This window comes from Rattus norvegicus, chromosome 5 (genome assembly GCF_036323735.1).
Source record: "Rattus norvegicus strain BN/NHsdMcwi chromosome 5, GRCr8, whole genome shotgun sequence".
Lineage (NCBI taxonomy): Eukaryota > Metazoa > Chordata > Mammalia > Rodentia > Muridae > Rattus > Rattus norvegicus.
In genome coordinates, this window is record NC_086023.1 from 158,217,088 (window position 1) to 158,235,700 (window position 18,613).

Below are 18,613 nucleotides of genomic sequence, written 5' to 3' on the forward strand. Positions count from 1 at the left end.
ATGGGACCTTGGGCAGGCTGGCCAGGGGTTTCCCCATGGGGACTCCAAGGCCTTTGAAGCAAACACTGAGATCGGAAGCCCCTCAGAAATGACCCACCCAGTACCATCTCCCCGCTCTGGGCTGAGATGGGGTCCTCAGACTCTTGGGTCCAAATGACTCTCACCCTCGGGAACACAGAGAGATCCAGCCCCTCCCCCACCTGGCTCCCTCTTACAAGCCACCCCTAAAAGCTGATCGCTGCCATCTAGAGAACCTACTGGACTCAAACCTGTCTTCCAAGGGCTCATACCTCTCACTCATGGCCTGCCGCTGACCCCTCCAACACCCTACTCCTGCGGAAGGCCCGGCTGTCCCGCCTTTGGGCCAGGACTCAAGATGGGAGAGGCTGACTCAAAACAGAAGCCACCCCGTGTTACCTGACTTCATGCAATTCGGAGGGACCCCACAACACCGAATCACAGTGGAGGGATGGGGAAAGTGTGACACAGAGCCGGGAGGGGGGGGCGGGCGGGGATGTCCAGAACAGGGAGAGAGGGAGAGAGGGAGAGAGGGAGGGAGGGAGGGAGGGAGGGAGGAAGGGAGAGAGAGAGAGAGAGAGAGAGAGAGAGAGAGAGAGAGAGAGAGAGAGAGAGAGGCACAAAGGCCAGTCAGGACTCAGACAGAGGGACACTCAAGGGACACAGAAGGACACGACCCCGAGAGGGACCCGCGCACACAGGGCTGGGGACCTGGGAGACTCGGACACACAAAGCGACCGCCGGAACCCGGGAGCCCGGGCCTGGGCGCCGTGCACTCACCGTCCCCGCTGCTCACAAAGGCTCCGCGCCACCGCGCCACCGCGCCTCCCGCTCCCGCCGCGGGCGCCGGTGGCCGGGCCGAGCCCCGCGCCCCTCTGCAGCCCCGGCCCGCGGCCTGCAGCCGCTGCACGGCCCGCCCCGCCCGCCCGGTCCCGGGGCGCGCGGCTGAGGTCACCGCTTAACCCCTGGTGGCCTGGCTTGCACGCAGCTCCCCCAACAGTGATCCCGGAGGGGGCGGGGCTCGGCTCTCCTCTCCCTATATCCTCCTCCCTCTCAGGGAAACTGAGGCTGGGGGTGGAGGGACCCCAGGCGACACAACGGACACACACACACCTCCGCCTTCCCGGTCTGGCACCGGGCGCCCCTACACACCACTGCGCCGCTCCTCTGCAGCCCCGGGTAAGATTCTGAAGACACCGGGCGCCTTTAAATTCCCCCAGCATGATCTGGAGTTCCCAGTAAGGGGCAAAAGGTGCCAGGGCCTGCCTTAAGGAAATGGAGACCCGGGATGTGTCTCCACGCAGACACAAGGCCCCTTGCGGCTGTCCTACAACCACAGGGGTTGGGTGCAGCCTAGCAGCCTGGACTCTGGTAGCAGCTCGGCAGCCTCAGGTAAAAGGGCTAGGGCTTGCTCAAAGAAAGGTTTCAGTATCTTCACGCCCCAGCCTTTGATACAACCCCATTTCCCCGTGACAAAGCTGAGGCTCAAAAATGCAAGTCGTCCGCCCAATTCCCCCAGCCCCCAACAAGGAGGAGGTGAAGCTAGGCTTCTAGCCTTGCCTCCTTGCTTGCCTCAAGGCTGCCAAGCGCTGGCTACTCCCTCCCAAGATCCCAGAGAGGGCCTCCGGATATGATGTAGCTAATTACAGTTATCGGGTCACTAATTAAGATTATCCCGTTGTTATTAAACACTGCCAGTTACATCTCTACGTGAGAAGCAATTCACACTCGGGCTTATCAGCAATTACTCCTGGGTTAGCAGTAATATCTGAAGGGTTCAAGTGCAAAGCGGAGGTTGAAGTCATTGTCTAACTGTGTTTGTGACCACAAAGCCAGCAGAAAGGTATTTTGGTGGTGGTGGTGTGTCAGTGTGTGAGTATGTGAGTGTGTGAGTGTGTGTGTGAGTGTGTGGGTGTGTGAGTGTGTGAGTGTGTGAGTGTGTGTGTTGGCGTTAGATATGTTCCTCAGTCACTCACCACCATCTTTTTTAAAGATTTATTTAGTTTTAATTATGTATATATGTGTATGAATCTGAGAAGTGCCCACAGAAGCCAGAGGTCTCAGATCCCTAGAGCTGGAGTTCCCAGCAGTTGTGAAACTTGCAACATGGGTTCCTAGGAATTAGACTCAGGCCCTACAGGGCCAGTCTCTCTTTCACTCCCTTTGGCCTCTGGAGCTTGCCAGTTTGGCTGGATTGTCTGGCCAGCTTTCTAAAGATTTATTTTATGTATATGAGTACACTATAGCTGTCTTCAGATACACCAGAAGAGGACATCGGATCCCATTACAGATGGTTGTGAGCCACCATGTGGTTGCTGGGAATTGAACTCAGGACGTCTGGAAGAGCAGTCGCCCTGTCAGCCTGTGTTTTCTGATTCTCTTTGTTTTCAAAGCACTTGACTCGCTGTGTTACCCTTTCCACCCCCTTGATTCTTTGTTTATTTTTTAAATACTCTCTGTTGCAGCTGGGGAGATAAGCCTATGATTAAGAGAACACATTGCTCTTGCAGAAGACCTGGGTTCAATTCCCAGCAGCCACATGGTGGCTCACAGACATTCATGCTCCAGTTCCAGGGGGGCCCAAAGTCTCTTCCAGCTCCCTCAGTCACCAGGCATGCACATGGTGAACCTACATGCATGCAGGCAAAACACTCATAGACACAAAATGAAATAAACCCAAAGAAGGTTAAACACTCTCTGTTTTGGAGAGCCGAGAGGGCAGGAACCAGAGAGACCCAGACCCTGCCTCCTTGGCTCTCACAGGCTCCCACAGTGCAGAGACAAGGCATTGGACTGAACTCTCTGAATTCATTGCTCAGTCCATGACTCGTGTTTGCTGCACACTTGCTACGTAGGCACCAGGTGCCATGGTGGGTAGACGAGAGACTTCTTGAACAAACAGGCCTAAGCTCTGTTTTGGTGGAGCCTCCATGCCGGGGACTAATGTACCATGAAAAACAGAGGAATGTTCCAAAAGGGCAGCAGAGCTGAAAGAACTTCTTCCGATGTTCAGAGTGACCCCTGAGCTTGTAGCACTAAGGGTTAGACCACAGTGTGACTTGAGTCAGAAGCTGTCATAACCAGAGCCCAGCATGGGCCCTGGGGTTCTGTTTTCAATCTTTCAGGATCTGCTCCAAGCTCCTGAATCTTCCATTCCCTTCCAGAACTACACCAAGACCCAGAATCCCCAGGAAGCCACCCTTACACTCTGAAACTGCAGCAGTGAACAGGATGCCACTTGGAACTGTCTCTACCTGGTGATGGTGAACCCTGTGGCCCAGGCACAAAGGCAGAGTCCTATTCCAGGTCCCCCTTGTGCTCCCTTCCTGGAAGCTCTGCACAAGGTAGAAACACACCCAACCCTTGGGGATTTCATGGATTCCAAGTGGGCACCCCCAAACCCTCAGCCATTAAACCCTTGAGGCTCTATGCGGCAAACCACCAGTGGAGAAAACAGAATAGCTTCAGCTTGCTCTCCCCACAGTCCCTCGCAGTTGCTGTTAACTGGTGGCCAACACTTGATCGCTGGGAGCTTGGCCATAAAGAGCCAGGTTGACAGAACTCCCACTACAGCCAGGAGCCAGTGATGTCAGTTTGTGTTCCCAATGGCCCTGTTCTGCTGGGGACAGGCCTCTTCCGCACAAATATGTTCCCCACCAGCCAACCCTCTCTTCCAGCCCAGTGCACCCCTGACGACGAGGCCCTTCCCCGTGACTTAGCATCTTAGCGTCACTGTCCCTCAGCTCTCCACTTTTGCCATAAAGAGTCATGTCTGGAGTAGTTAGTACATGCTTGACAAAAATATGAGCCCACAGCTCTCACAGGCCGGGCCAACACAGCCTTCTGCCTTCTTCCTCCCTGTCACCTCTCTCTCTCTGAACGTTCACAGACCTCTTCCCTCCCTCCTCCAGCTCCATATTCTTTTATTTATTTATTTATTTATTTATTTATTTATTTATTTATTTATTTATTTATTTTTGGTTGGTTTGTTTGAGACAAGGTTTCTCTACATGGCTCTGGCTGTGGTTGTCCTGGCACTCACTGTGTAGACCATACTGGCCTCAAACCCACAGAGATCCCCCCACCCACCTCCGCGCCACTGCCTCTTGAGTGTTGGAATTAAAGGTGCGTACCACTACTCCCAGCATTTCGGTTTTATGAAGCAGGGTCTCACTATGTAGCCCCGGCTGACCTAGAACTCACTATAGAGTCCGGACTGGCCTTGAACTCCAAGATCTGCCTGCCTCTGCCTCCTGAGTGCTGGGCCTAACGTCACGCACTGCCACCCATGCCTGGTTCTTTTTATTATTTTTAAGGTTTTTTTTCAGTCGGTGGGATTTTTTTGAGACAGGATCTCACTGTACAGCACAGGCTAGCCTTGAACTCACAACATTGCTTCTACCTCAAGGTCTCCTAGGTGCTATGGTTACAAGTGTGAGACCCTCTGAGCAGCAACCTATGCTTCTAAGATTCTAACATCTCACTGCAGAGATGGAGTACAAGGCCCTTTGTTCTTGCTGTCTCTGCTCCTGGTTACTCCATGACAACCATGGCACTAACTGCTTCTTATTATTCAACTTCTTTGTTCAGCTTGATTTGATTCAATTGGATTCGAGTTTTTGCTTTGCCTTTTTGCTTTGTTTGAGACAGCATCTCATGTAGCCCAGGCTGGTCTTGAGCTCAAGACGCTCCTGCCTCTGCCTCTTAGACCCTGGGGTGGCCGGCAGTGCTAGCATGCCCTGCTTTGGTGTTTTGAGACCCAACCCTTTTATGTCACCCAAGCTCATCTTGAACTTGGTTCTCCTGCCTCAGTCTCTCAGGCCCTAGGATCATGGGCAAGCTTTGTGACTGCTCTCTAGACACCTCTCCAGCAATAGTTGTCAAATGGCTCTTTCCCCTGCTCCCTCCTTAGGAGTTCCCCAGCTCCCAAGCATCCCTAAGTCCCCTCTAGGCACAGCAGGAAAGGTGCTCTCATAACTTGCCCTAGATCTGGTTTCTGGAGTCAGCAGAGCATCCTTATAACACCTAGGACAGAAGATGCTGCAACAGAAACAACGCATGTCTGCTGGACAGTTGAGCCCCTGGGTGTCAATGGGATGGGGGCGGGTGGAGTCTGGGGACTGGAAAGACTCCTCAGTGGTTAGGGGCACTGGCCATGTGCAATTCGCAGTGCCCACATGGCAACTCACAACTGTCTGTAACTTTAGTTCCAGGGCACCTGACACCCTCCCACAGACATGCAGGCAAAATACCAAATGCACATGAAATAAAAATAAATTAGTTTTTTAAAAAAGAGTCTGAGAACGTTCCCATATTCCATAACATTCAATGAACCAGAATCATCCACTGAGCATGCCTCCTGGGGGATTTATTGTGTGAGCACCTCTCACAGAAGATTCACGGAGATTTCGTAAAAGATTCAGTAATGCAAGACCTCTCTTTCTTTCACCCTGAGCTTGGGAGGAGTGTGGGAAGGAGGGGGCAAGGACAGGCGCTGGGTTCCTCTTTGACTAAAGAAAAGCTGCTCGATTGGCCCAAGGTCGGCAAACAAGCTGGTACCAAAACCAAGAGGAAGACACAGAGGTCCTGCCTCTGCCTTCTCCTCTGATTCCCAAGACCAGCCCGCCTCGTCATGGATCAAGAAGAACCATCAAGATGGCTTAGTACTTAAGGGTGCTTACCTCTGAACCTGACCAACTCGGGTAGCATCCCTAAAACCCACAGGTGGAAGATGAGAATCAGTCCCCACAGGCTGTCCTCAGACTTCTATATGGGAGCCATGTTCACACCCACAGACACATAAAAGTAAGTAACTATAAGTACCAGGCATGTGGCACTCACCTCTAATCCCAGCACTTAGGAGGGAGAGGCAGGCAAATCTCTGTGACTTAGTTGAAGGCCAGCCTGGTCTACGGAATGAGTTCCAGGCTAGCCGGGCTACTTAGTGAGACCCTGACCCAAAACAAACACCAACAAACCAAGAAAGCAAAGAAAAGAAAATGGGTGGACAAGGAAGTGAATTTCCACAGCCAAGCAACCACCCTCCCACATCATCCTGAACAAGTGTCCACAGGAAGTCCTTGCTCTGTCCTGGTCATGAGACTGAGCCCCAATCCCAAGTGGCCATCTTCTACAGAGCCTGAGTCCCATCTCAATCACGTTAAAATGTGGCTCTGTCCAACTCCCTGCCCTGCTGGGCGGTACAGGCAAGGAAATAAACTAGGGTTATAGCAGCTTACATTCCACAATGGACCACCAGGTCCACGCACTGGAAAGAAATTAAAGAATGTGTTGAAGTTCGAGGTCTCAAGCACTTCCCCACACAATGCTTTTCAACCCCAAAAGGAAAGAAAGCAACTTCACAGTAAATGCATCCATGTGTTCAGGTAGTACTATCAGAATCAAGTAGGGAGTATTTAGACCACACAAGCTGCCTCACATACCACACACATACTCATATATACACACATATACGCACATATATCACAAGCACACTCATACACCTATACACACACACATCACACAGACACAGACACACACTCTCACACACAGATACATACCACACATGCACACACTCATACACTCACACACATACACATATACACACCCACAGACACAGACACACCACAGGGGACACAGCATCGCTTCTCAGGATCCCTGACAAACTCAGTCAGGGGCAAAAAGCCAGTAATGCAGAATAAGAGGCGTTCTCTTCTAAGGGTTGGCTTCGTTTCGCTTTGAGACAGGGTCTCATATAACTCAAGCTGTTCTGAGCTCACCCTAAAGCCTCAGATGACCTTCAATATCTAATCCCCCTGCCTCCACCTTCCAAGCATGTGCTACCACATCTAGTGTATGGAGTCCTGGGTATCAAACTCAGGGTTTTCTGCATGCTAGGCAAGTGCATTGTACAACTGAGCCACATACCCACTTTTCTTTCTTTATTTCTTACTTTCTTTCTTCCTTCCTTCCTTCCTTTTCTTCTTTCTAGAAAGAGCCCTGATATATAGCCTCAACTGGCCTGGAGCTTGCCGGGGATTATAACCATGCCCACCACACCCTGTTCTATATGGGTTTGGACTCTCCATTGCCCCCGACCCCGGCTCAGGCGCCCAAGTGTTGGTCTCACAGGTGTGTACTGCCAGACTTGGTCCCCACTGTCTTTTAAAGCGCCAAGGCCACCAATATCAAGGACAGGCTGAAGAGACTTCCAAAGCTGAAGGGAATCAAAGAGTATTCACAGCTAAACCCATCTCATAAATCAGACCTCAAGCTTCTCCTACAAAGACCACTGTTAGACAACTGGAAAATCTTGATTAGGGTGTGAGGATTAGACCATGGTAAGGTATCATGTGAACTTCCTGATTTGGCTAGCTGTAGGGGAGCTTTGAGAGATAGTGTCCTTGTGGGCAGAAGCACAGCACAGTGCCCAGGGTGAAAGACCATGAAGCCAGCAGCTTCCTCTCCTGCCCGGGAGAGGGGTAGGGGGTGGGAAGTGGGAGCATACTGGACTTGCAACTTTTCTGAACTTTTGGGGTCATTTACAAAATCAGACAGAGGCTGGCAAGATGGCTCAGGGGTAAATATGCTTATGAGGACAGGCTGGTGAGTGAGGCACATTTGATCCCTGAGTCCCACAGTGGAGTTGTCCTCTAACCTCCTCATGTCAACACACACACTCATATACACCTATACTCACACACACCACACAGAAACAGACACACACTCACACACACAGATACATACCACACACATGCACACACTCATACACTCACACACATACACATAAACACACCCACAGACACAGACACACATACACATATATGCACATACATCACACAGACAGACACAGACACACTCACACACAGAGACACACACAGACACACCATACACATACACACTCATACATCCCCACACATACACATATACATACCCACAGACACAGACATATATGCACATACATCACACACACAGACACATACACTCATATATACATACAAACACACATATACACAAACATTACATACACACACACGCCCATAAATAAAATTTAGGGAAAAGGTCAGATGACTCATTCATTCTAGGTCAGAACAAGTCTCTTCCTTCTCTCGGTCTCAGCTCCAATACCTGTACGTAACATAACACACACCTTTCCTAGAGGCATGACACGGCCCTCACCATCTCACAGAGCAACTGCAGTCATGGCTCAGGACTCTCACGGGATCCAGCCTATTAAACACGTTCTCTGGTCTAACGGTGGGGAGGCAGCTCACCAGACCCTCACCTGAGACTGCAGTTGTGCCCTTCCTCCCTCCCTCTCTCCTGTGCCCTCCCCCCTCTGCCCTGTGCCCTCCCCACTCCCTCTGCCCTGTGCCCTCCCCCCTCTGCCCTGTGCCCTCCCCCCTCTGCCCTGTGCCCTTCCCCCTCTGCCCTGTGCCCTCCCCTTCCCTCTCTCCTGTGCCCTCCCCCCTCTGCCCTGTGCCCTCCCCCCTCTGCCCTGTGCCCTCCCCCTCTGCCCTGTGCCCTTCCCCCTCTGCCCTGTGCCCTCCCCTTCCCTCTCCCCTGTGCCCTCCCCCCTCTGCCCTGTGCCCTCCCCCTCTGCCCTGTGCCCTCCCCCCTCTGCCCTTTGCCCTCCCCCCTCTGCCCTGTGCCCTTCCCCCTCTGCCCTGTGCCCTCCCCCTTCCCTCTCTCCTGTGCCCTCCCCCCTCTGCCCTGTGCTCTCCCCCCTCCCTCTGCCCTGTGCCCTCCCCTCCCAGCTGCACACTGTTTTGCCTCTGCTAGCAAGGTCTCCAGAGGGAGGATTGAAGGGCTCAGCCTTCAGGACATTGTCGCTCACTCCTGAGCTGGACTTAGGTGGAAATGTTTCTTTGGTCTGTCATTGGTGCCATGTCTGGAGTGAACAGACATTTGCTCACATCTCCCCAGGAAAAGTCACCCGACAGGCCAGCGGTTGCTTTTTGTTTGCTTTTTCTTCTGGTTGTTTTGTTTTGCCAGACAGGATCTTATGCTGGAGACCTGGTTGCCTTCAGACTCCAGGCAATCCTCCTGTCTTAGCCTCCCAAGGGCCGGGATTGCAGCTCTGTGCCCCCAAACCCGGCACAAACCCTGACATTTTGCAGAAGTATGCGGTTTTTTCATTTATCTTGTGTGTATATGGCGTGTGCATAAGTGCGTGCACATGCGTGTGTGTGTGTGTGTGTGTGTGTGTGTGTGTGTGTGTGTGTGTGAGGGCACTTGCCTGTGCACGCCTGTACAGAAGCCAGAGGTTGACGTCTGGTGTCTTCCTCAATCGTCTTCATATTGTGTCTTGGATTTGTAGTGGTTTTGAGGCTGGGTCTCACTAGGTAACACTGTCTTGCCTAGAACTTGCTATGTAGACAAGGCTAGCCTCCAAGTCACAGAGGCCTGTACCCTTACCCCTGACCTCCACATAACAATCTAAACTTAAATAGTCTTGAAAGCTACGAAACCCTTGTGTCGACAGAGAAAGTACCAGACTCAGCTTTCTCTCTCCTCCCGTGGTAATACAGCCTCCAACAAGACTGACCCTGGAGCCACCTCCTCCCACCACAGTAGGTCAGATGGGATGGTGGCCACTTGACCCACACTGAGCCCATTGGCTGGTTGCTCCCGGGAATGTGGAATTAGAGAGTCAAAGGCTGAGCTGGAAAAATGACCACAAAGATTCTCAGAGCAGAGTCATTGTTCGCACTGTGAAAAAAAACCACAGCCAAGTTCAGGCCGAGGGTCTGAGAGAAAAATAAAAAGAAATCGAGCTGGAGACAAAGCTCAGATATGTGGCTTGGTTGGTAGAGGGCCGTGCCTCCCCATCCTGATGCACAAAGCCCTGGGTTCGGTCCCCAGCATCACATAAGCTAGGAGCAGCACACTACTGTCATCCCAGTACTCGGAAAACAGAGGCAGCGGGACAGAAGTCCAAGGTCATTTTGACTCCGTAGTGAGTAGCCTGGGCTACATGAGCCCCTGCCTCAAAACGAACCAAAAGTAAACAAACATAAATAAAAATAAAATGATGATGACAGCAAGCAACATTGTCTCTCTCTCTCTCTTGCTCTGTGTGGACACTTGTGTGTATGAATGCGTCCCCCTGTCCCCGCCCCCCAGGGACCCTATAAAGAACCTTATTCACACTTCACAGATGTTGATGTTGTAGTCCAGGTCCGGACTTCCATTACTAATGCCGTGAGCCCCACGCTGTCACTGGACCCTCCCGAGGCCATCTTTATTCCTTGACTCAAAGCAGCTTGTGACAAGGGGCAAGTGTGTCCTTGTGTCCTGGCCACTGTCACCATACAGGAGGACCTGTTAAGGTCCAAGTAGCTCAGCCCCCTGCTTCTGCCTTCCTGTGTCTTGTAAGGGACAAAGGTGAAAGGTCACGGTGGGATAAATATGAGCAAGGGCCTCAGAGGCAGATGCAGGGATACTCGGAAACTCTGCCCACCAGCCCAGGCCCATGTGCCCAGGAATCCTACCTCACCTACGGCCTCTCAGGAGGAGCAGAGCAGCTGGGGCCTCTGAGCAGGGGTTTGAGTGGCTGTGCCTGGGGCCTGGGCACACAGCCAGAAAGGACAGGAGGCAAGGTCTTTTCCTCCGGGCATCAGGTTACACCAAGAGCTCAGAGTTGCTGGTCAGCTGACAGAGCCCAGAGCCTGTCCTAGAAGCCACTATGGGACTGAAGAGGCAGGGTGAGGGGACACTGCTGAGAAAAGGAAGAGCAAGGGACCCAGGGACAGAGTGGGCCCAGCCAGGGGACTGGGCCCAGACACGAGGTCTCCAGAAGGGAACAACTACAGCTGGGGAGGGCGGTCTACAGCTGCCAGCCCCTAGTGACACTGGGCACAGTTATGGCCTGGCACGAGCCCCAGAAACCTCCATTGTCCCCAGTTTCACCGCCACCCGCCCGGGACTGGGACTCTCTACCAGCTCCCTGGTCCCCAGATGAAAGAAGCTTTCTAAGAGCCATAAAACCGTGCCCTCTTGGGACAATGGGCCCTTATGTGGCTGCAGCCTCCTCATAAACTCCCAACAGCAGCACCCAAGAAGCTGCAGGCCCCGGCTTTATAGACTGGCTCTCTGGAGCAGCCCCAGTGCCCATTAACAGCCAACCTCCCAGTCCTTGTGCGAGGCTCTGCTGGATCACTCCCATTCACAGAGGCTCACTGTGCACCGGCCCGACCTCCCCACCTCCAGCCCCACCCCCAGCAGCCCTGCCAGCCTGAGTCTACACAGCCAGAACCCGGCCATCGAAATCTAGAGCTCACCCTCCTGAGAATGACCTGCTGCTGCGACCTCAGCATGCGCCCCAGGCACAGATCCCGGACCACGAAGATGGCATCCAGCACACTAAAGACCAAAGACAAAGGAGGACCCCGGGTCTTCCACCCCAACCCAGCCCCTCATGAAGCCCATCAGCTTCCATCAGTTCAGATTTGCACACTGCCACCATCCATTTCCCTGCAAAGCCCCCCAAACCCTTATGAATGCTTGGGGTACATCAAGCTCAATGTTCTCCATGCCCAAGCCCCTTCCCTCTCATAAGAACAAGTTTCCAAGATCCCTTTGCACGTGAGGGATTGAAGCACAGAGAGGGCAAGTAGCCCGCCTGAGACACACAGCAAGTAAGCCATTCTAGGTTCACTTCTTACCTCCCCGAAATTTCACAAGCGGGGTTCATCTGCGTGACTCTGGATTAAGCCCTCCTTAAGTGTCACCTGGGATTTCTGGCTCACGTTTATTTTTTTGTTTCATTTTTCTGTGCCGTGGAATGGAACCTAAGGCTTGCTCGTGCCAGGAGACCACACCATTGCAAAGCTGACATTTACTCTTTTCCTTCTAAGTACTGAAGCCCTTAACCCTCCACCTGCTGGATAACCCAATGTCAATAATTGCCTGTTGAACTCTTCAGAGGCAAAACCCAAGCCTGGGACAGAGGAAGTGGGAAGGGTCTGACCCATGCTCCCGCAGAGCTTGACAGTGTGGGTGCCAGCATTGGGCTTGATTCTCGGGATCACTGCTCTTCCTGAGGCACCAGCGTGGGAGTCGGGACACCTGCCCCCTCACATGACACACACAGATTGTATTCCCTCAGTGCCAGGCCATCCCTACACATCTCTCTAGAAACCAGGAGTCTAGCAGAACATGAGAACAATGTGTCCCCAGTCCCTCAATCCCAGGGGGCCACTTGGGACCCTTCCTGGCTCCATCCATACCTGTGCCCTTGACCCCCTCTGCTGTCTGCCTCTCCAGGGCTTCTGCTGGTTTCCTGTCTCTGCACCCTGCAGAGACAGTCTGAGGACGTAGGGTGTGGTGACACATACCTATACCCAGTACTCAGGAAACAGAGACAGGAGGACCATAAAATCATGGGTAGCCTGGACTACACAGCAATTCCAAGCTAGCCTGGGCTATATGGGGAGGCGCTATCTCAAAACAAAGACAAAGACAAAGTGGAGGACCATGCATAGCTCCTGGCCTGGTTTCTTTGTGCATGCTCCACTCCTGCAGACGGGTGGGCAGCAATGGCATCCCAGGCCCTGTAGAATCCCTCAGACCTGATCAGCTACCAGCCACGGCCAGCATGGCCCTACGTGGAGGTGATTCTCCTGCGGCCCGCCCTCCTCTGGGAAGCTGACTTGGTGCCCTGACCTGTGTCACTATCCCCTGCTGCCTCTGCTGCCTCTGAGGAAATCAGCCTTCCAAGAGGAGCTCCCTGGTACTGTGGTTGGTTCATCAGAGCCAGGCCTGGAGTCGGTGGTGACACCATCATCACCATCATCACCTGCATCGCCACATCAGCATCAGCCCCTTCACCCCATCCATCATCTTCATCACCATCATCACCTGCATCACCCATCATCACCATCACCCATCACCCCTTCATCTCCACCATCATCATCAGCCCCTTCATCACCATCATCACCCAACATTCCTTTACCCCCTCCATCACCTGTATCACCCATCATCACCATCACCCGTCATCCCCTTCACCCCTCCATCACCACCATCACCACCATCAGCATCATCACCTTCCCAGGCACTCCCTGGCTGCTAGGTCCCGGGTCTTTCCCTGAGTGATCCCATCAGATCACAATAATCTCTCAAGGTGGCAACTACTATCATCCTCTGCTACACACAAGGAAGCTGACCAACTGTGACAACCAACCATTAGGATTGTATTAGGGACTGTAGTGCTTGCTCAATTGTCTGTCACCTCTGCTATCCCAATCCCTCTGAAGGGGATTTGAAAGACGCATGTCTCCAGAGCATGGTGTCTGGTGCTGGACAGGCATTCAATAAACGGCCTTTGGATGCATCGGGGGATAGGTGGGTAGATGGATGGATGGATGGATAGATAGATGGGTGGATGAATGAGTGGATGATGGGTGGGTGGATGGATGGGTGGATGGATAGATGGGTGGATGGATGGGTGGGTGGATGGATGAAGTAGATGGAAGATGGATGAATGGATGGGTTAGTGGATGGATGGACAGATAGATATATTGATGGTAGATGGGTAGCTCAGTGTGTAAATAGGTGAATGGGCAGATGGAAATGGATAGATAGCAGGTAGGCAGGTACAAAATGGATTAATGGGTGATGAATGGAGAGATTGATGAATGGAAACTATATGGATGGTACATGAAGGTATAGATTGATGGATGGAAGGGTAGAAACGGGTGGGGATGGGAAGCTAACATCACTGTCTGCTTCTCCAGGGGACCTCTGCTCAATTCCCAGCACCTACTCAGTGGCTCACAATTGCCCTTTAACCCCATTTCCCGGGGAGCCCATGCGCTCAACGCAGACATTCATGCAGGCAAAGCACTGGTGTACACAAAATAAAAATAAACGAATGATTAAAAATATTTTTAAGGGGTTGGGGATTTAGCTCAGTGGTAGAGTGCTTGCCTAGCAAGCACAAGGCCCTGGGTTCAGTCCCCAGCTCTGAAAAAAAAAAGAAAAAAAAGAAAAAAATATTTTTAAAAAAAGAAATGGGGAGAGAGAAGTTGGATGGGTGGATGGATGGACAGATGGACAGATGGAAGGATGACTCATGAAGGCAACTGAGAACAGGAGAGGAAACAGAGTCCACTCCCAGCCACACCCCTTCCCCTGCTCACCCTGGGAGAGGAGGAGGAAGGTAGCCGGGTAGACGTGGTTTCCTTGTTTACTGGAAAATCCCCTGGCAGGGCTTCCAGAGAAGGCAGAGAGGGGTGTGTTGACATTTTTAGGAACAAAGAAACAAGGAGTGCAGAGAGATGAGCCACCTTGAGAAGGCTAGGTGACAGCAGTGGCAGAAAGGATCCCACAGTCCCTTCCCTGACACCTCCGTGCCAGGGCATTGCACCAACCTCAAGCGTCTGTCTCCAGATAGGAGGAAGGTAGGCAGCCATAAACTGTACCCAGCAAAGTGAGCTCCCTGCCCTGTGGCTGCAGGGTGGGGCCTGGGAACAGAACTGTGGGTTTAGTTGGAGACACCCCTCCTTTACCTAAGAGCTCTCAGACCCTGGAGTGGTGGGCATCTGGCAGCCCTGAGATTGTCTCACTGGCTCTCCTCCTGTGAGAGATCTCATGTGACCCACAAGCCCTCCCATCTCATTAATTCTGACCTGTGGCTCAAGCAGGCCAGATTCTGGGGCGAGATAGAGTGAACAGTTGTGCCCTCCCTGCTCAGAGCAGTTTCCTGTTGGAGAGGCAAGACCCATATGGGGCATGGAGACACAAGACCCGGGGTTCTAGCTGCCGGAACAATTTTGAGAAGAGAAAGAATGGCTGGGCGCTGGTTGCCTGGCAAGCGAGAAATTCTGGGTTTGCTCTTCAGCAGGTGCAGAAAGCAGACATCACCGTGCACGCCTGTAATCCCAGCACTTGGGAGGAAGAAGCGGGAGAACCAGAAGTTCAAGGTCATTCTTTAATAAACATTGGAGTTGTGGCTACGTGAGACCCAGGGGTGGGGAGAGAAAGAGGATGGGGTATGTGGCTTCCAGACCTTCAGAGACAGCCATCCTGTGGCATAAATGAAATATGTCATTGTGGTCCGAGGCAGCATGGGGAGGCGCCCTGCCAGGCTGGAATTTGTCCATTTGTAGGAAAGGGTGCCAGGTCACTTCTATGCAGGAAGTTTAGAGAGACACTAGGAGAATGTATACCCTCACCAGCCATGGAAACCCAGGGTCGGACAAGTGACTCACCCAGGGAAGACACAGAGCTGACCCTTGAGCCATCCTTTCCCCACTGATAGACAGGACCTTCGCTATGAGGCCTCATCTCCGGGGTTTATTCTAAAAGGTTCAGGCTTGTGTGACCACCACTTCCCTCAGTCCCCTCCCACCAGAGGCCACAGATTCCTACACAGACGCAGGGTGGCAAGAAGCCACTGGGCCCCTGGAGACCTTAGGGTGGGAGCTGAAGGGCTCTTAGGATCGATGGAAACCAATCCTCTCCTTTCCCAGAAGGGGAAACTGAGGCGCTGGGAGGACAAGGGTTTCTCGAGGTCACAAAAGGAAGACTAGACCTTCTAAAGAGCGAAGGAGGCAGTGGCCTGTTGGCTCCAGGCCCAGTGGCTCTGAAAAGCAAGCCCACTGCAAACCTCTTTTTATCAGATTGAAGGACTGCTTATCAGCTAACTGGCTCTGGGGAAGAGACAGGGTAGGGAGGGGTGTGGGGGATGGGGAGGGGTCGCTTGTCTATCTGAACCCCTGGCTCCCTCCCTCAGCTGGCCTGGTGAGCTCTCCCCCTCCACACCCAGTTCCTGGTGTACCCCACACTGGAGGAATCTGGGAGGGAGGTTCCCCTCAGTCAGACGCTGAGGCCTGAAGGGAGGTACTCAAACCCCTCTTCTCAGCCCCTGGGACTTCTTCCCTGGAGTCTGGTTTTCAGGAATCCCAGAGTCTCTACATCAACCCTTTTTGATTTTACTTATTTTTCACATTTCTGTCAGGTTTGGTAGCAATCTTGCCTTTACCCACTGAGCCGCCTGGCCAGCTCTCCAACACCTGCTTCCTGCTCAGCTCCTGAGTACCCCAGAGACCTCTGCTCCCTGGGGAGCTTGCATTGCATGTGTGGTGACCACTTCAGGGGACATGCAGACCTGTTTGGAACTCTTGCCCCGACCTAGTGGATCTGTGACCTTGACTGAGCTCAGTCTCAGCTGCCCCCGCATCGCATCGAACAACCTGTGATCCTGTGTCACACAGGAGCAGATCAAGAATCTCACAGGTGAGCTAATGACCCTTCTCTCCACACAAGTACCAAAGCTCAGGTTTCTCGTCCCCCTTCACACGCACAATAAGTAAAAGGAAATGTTATGAGAAATGCTTAAGAGGTTCAAGGTGACTCTTTAAAAAGTACCCCAGTCCTGAGGGTGAAAGGTCAAGGGCGGGCCTGCAGACCTTGGGCGAGCAGCTGCCTGTACTGTGTGGAGGTTTGGCCCTTGTCAGGTTGTCTTGAGGGAGAAGGGAGCTGCTGTTGTGGAAACAGGGTCTCACGCTGTAGTTCAGGATGGTCTCGAACTCAAACCCACAGCAGTCCTCCTGCCTCAGCCTCCTGAGGTCTGGGATGACAGGTGCAAGGCATCACACCAGCATTTTGGTTTTCGTTTTGTCTTGGGTTTGTTTTCCAAGACAGGCTTTCTCCGTGTAGCCCTGGCTGTCCTGGAACTCACTCTGTAGACCAGGCTGGCCTTGAACTCAGATCCACTTGCCTCTGCCTCCCGGGAGTGCTGGGATTAAAGGTGTGCACCACCACCTCGCAGCCTCATCCCAGCATTTTAAAATAAGACCGGTTCTGACTAGTTAGAGCCCTCTGGGAAATGGGGCCGTCAGGAGAGCTCTATGTGACCTGTGCTCCATCCAGGACAGTGCCCATTGAGTAGATTCTCAACCACAGCATCGCGGAAGCCATTACAATGCTGTCACGAGGAGTGCGGAACAGCAGATTCCTCTTGGGATTTCCTCCTCATGACTGTCCTCCATACTGAGTGGGGACGACTCTCTTCTTGATGACAGAGATATGAAAGGGCCACCCTCTCAAACCCCCAAAGTCCTCAGCTCTTGGGGGACAGAGGCAGGTGGGTGGTAGCCACAAGCTGGGCCTCAGTGTGCGAGGCAACCCCATCTCTGACATTTCTACCAGACTCTCCAGGGTCCTCCAGACCAAAACCTATAAAGATGAGGAAGTGGTCAGGGAAGGGAGAGACCCCTAAACTCTTGCTGTCTCATAGCCATGTGGCCTCAGGCAGGATGCCTGACTTCTCTAAGGCCAGTCACCATGGGGCTGATTGTTCCCACCCTGTCCAGTTAACCAGGCTGTTGTGAGTGCCCTAGGGAAACAGCAACATAGATAGCTTTGTAAACTGTGATGCACCTTGGTGAGAGACTCACTGCCTTATTGATCACCAGAGTTCCTCTACAGAAAGCAAGAGGTGGCAGGAGACAGCAATAATGGGGAAGAAGAAACAGACTCAGGACAGAGGCCCCTCTGTCCTCTGTCACATCCACCCTTCCTCCTCCTTAAACCCAGCTCCCCTGTCTTTGTCTGTGAGAGCTTCAGGAAGCTACTTCACCCCTCTGGGCCTGTGATCGGGGTAGCATGTACTCGGTGGGGATATTGAAGGATTAAACACACCACACAAGCCCGCACTGTGCTCACCAAATGAGAACATGAAGCAGGGGCCCCCGCTGAGTTCTTTATGTTATCATTGGCCAGATGTTGACCAAACAATGAAAGAGATCCTTTGAAACCAGTGAGCCGTCCGTCACAGAGGTAGTCAAGCTATGTCTAAATAGCCACCTGTCAGGGACGCAGAACAAGACTGCTTAGTGACCTTTAAAATGCCACCCAACCACAAACGGCTACAGTCCCTACCAAGGCAACCGTGTAAGCTGCTGTCCCTCCCTCTAGATGTGAAATGCCAGGGATGGCACGGGACTGGCAGAGGAGGCCACCAGGGTAAGAACACGGGAGAAACAAGCAGGCAGCCACTGAGCAGCAAGGAAGGCTGAGAGTGGACCCGAGAGTATCCAGTCACTGCACCACCTCCGCTTTCTCTGGGGGTTCAGAGCCTCAGTTTTCCAGCTATGAAGATGTTCTGAAGCCATATCCACCCTCCTCAACCTCCATAAGCCTAGAAATGGGGTAGAGGAATTCCCAACATACACCTGTGCTCGTGGCTCCCTCCAAATTCCTCCTCTCACATGCCCTCATTTGCTCCCCAAGACTCAGGGTCACCCCTGTGGAACTGTCAATAAGGCTCCCTCTGAGACACACACACACACACACACACACACACACACACACACTCACACTCACACACACACATACACACACACACACACACACACTCACACTCACACACACACACACACTTCCAAGACTTCCTGCCCTCTTAGGGAGAACCGGGCACCCGGGAGTCCAAAGGTGTCAGCACAGGAGACCCTCATCACCTCCATCATATCCAAAGAACCCCATCCAACTCCAAAAAGAACGGAGAAGCCTTCACTGGGAAAGACTGACTGACCTGGATTGTGCACAGTTCAACCGTGGTCCTCAGGGAAGAAGATGCCAGTGACCAGGT

The 18,613-nt window shown here is 52.7% G+C and overlaps 1 protein-coding gene and 2 long non-coding RNA genes across 7 annotated transcripts in view; 2 read left to right on the forward strand and 1 right to left on the reverse strand.

Annotated features, from left to right (window-relative positions):
* Arhgef10l (Rho guanine nucleotide exchange factor 10 like) overlaps positions 1-1,271 on the reverse strand; it is a 142,989-nt gene extending 141,718 nt beyond the window's left edge. For 2 of the 5 annotated variants that reach the window (XM_039111324.2, XM_039111322.2), the window contains exon 1: positions 799-951. The gene's annotated coding sequence lies outside the window, so the exon portion shown is untranslated. Of the gene's footprint in view, positions 1-798; positions 953-1,131 lie in introns of those variants that run through there. The other 3 variants (XM_063288423.1, XM_063288422.1, XM_063288425.1) reach the window with 3 other exon arrangements.
* A 1-nt stretch (position 1,272) lies between these two features.
* Positions 1,273-4,156, forward strand: LOC134487026 (uncharacterized). The gene is made up of 2 exons (XR_010066712.1): positions 1,273-1,410; positions 3,183-4,156. It is a non-coding gene; the product is annotated as an uncharacterized LOC134487026 (long non-coding RNA).
* A 10,531-nt stretch (positions 4,157-14,687) lies between these two features.
* The window catches only part of LOC120103020 (uncharacterized), a 5,461-nt gene continuing 1,535 nt past the window's right edge, over positions 14,688-18,613 (forward strand). Inside the window, exons 1-3 of the long non-coding RNA XR_005505067.2 lie at positions 14,688-14,942; positions 15,980-16,257; positions 17,941-18,613. The exon at positions 17,941-18,613 is cut by the window's right edge and continues 1,535 nt beyond it. This is a non-coding gene — a long non-coding RNA (uncharacterized LOC120103020). The remainder of the gene's footprint in view (positions 14,943-15,979; positions 16,258-17,940) is intronic.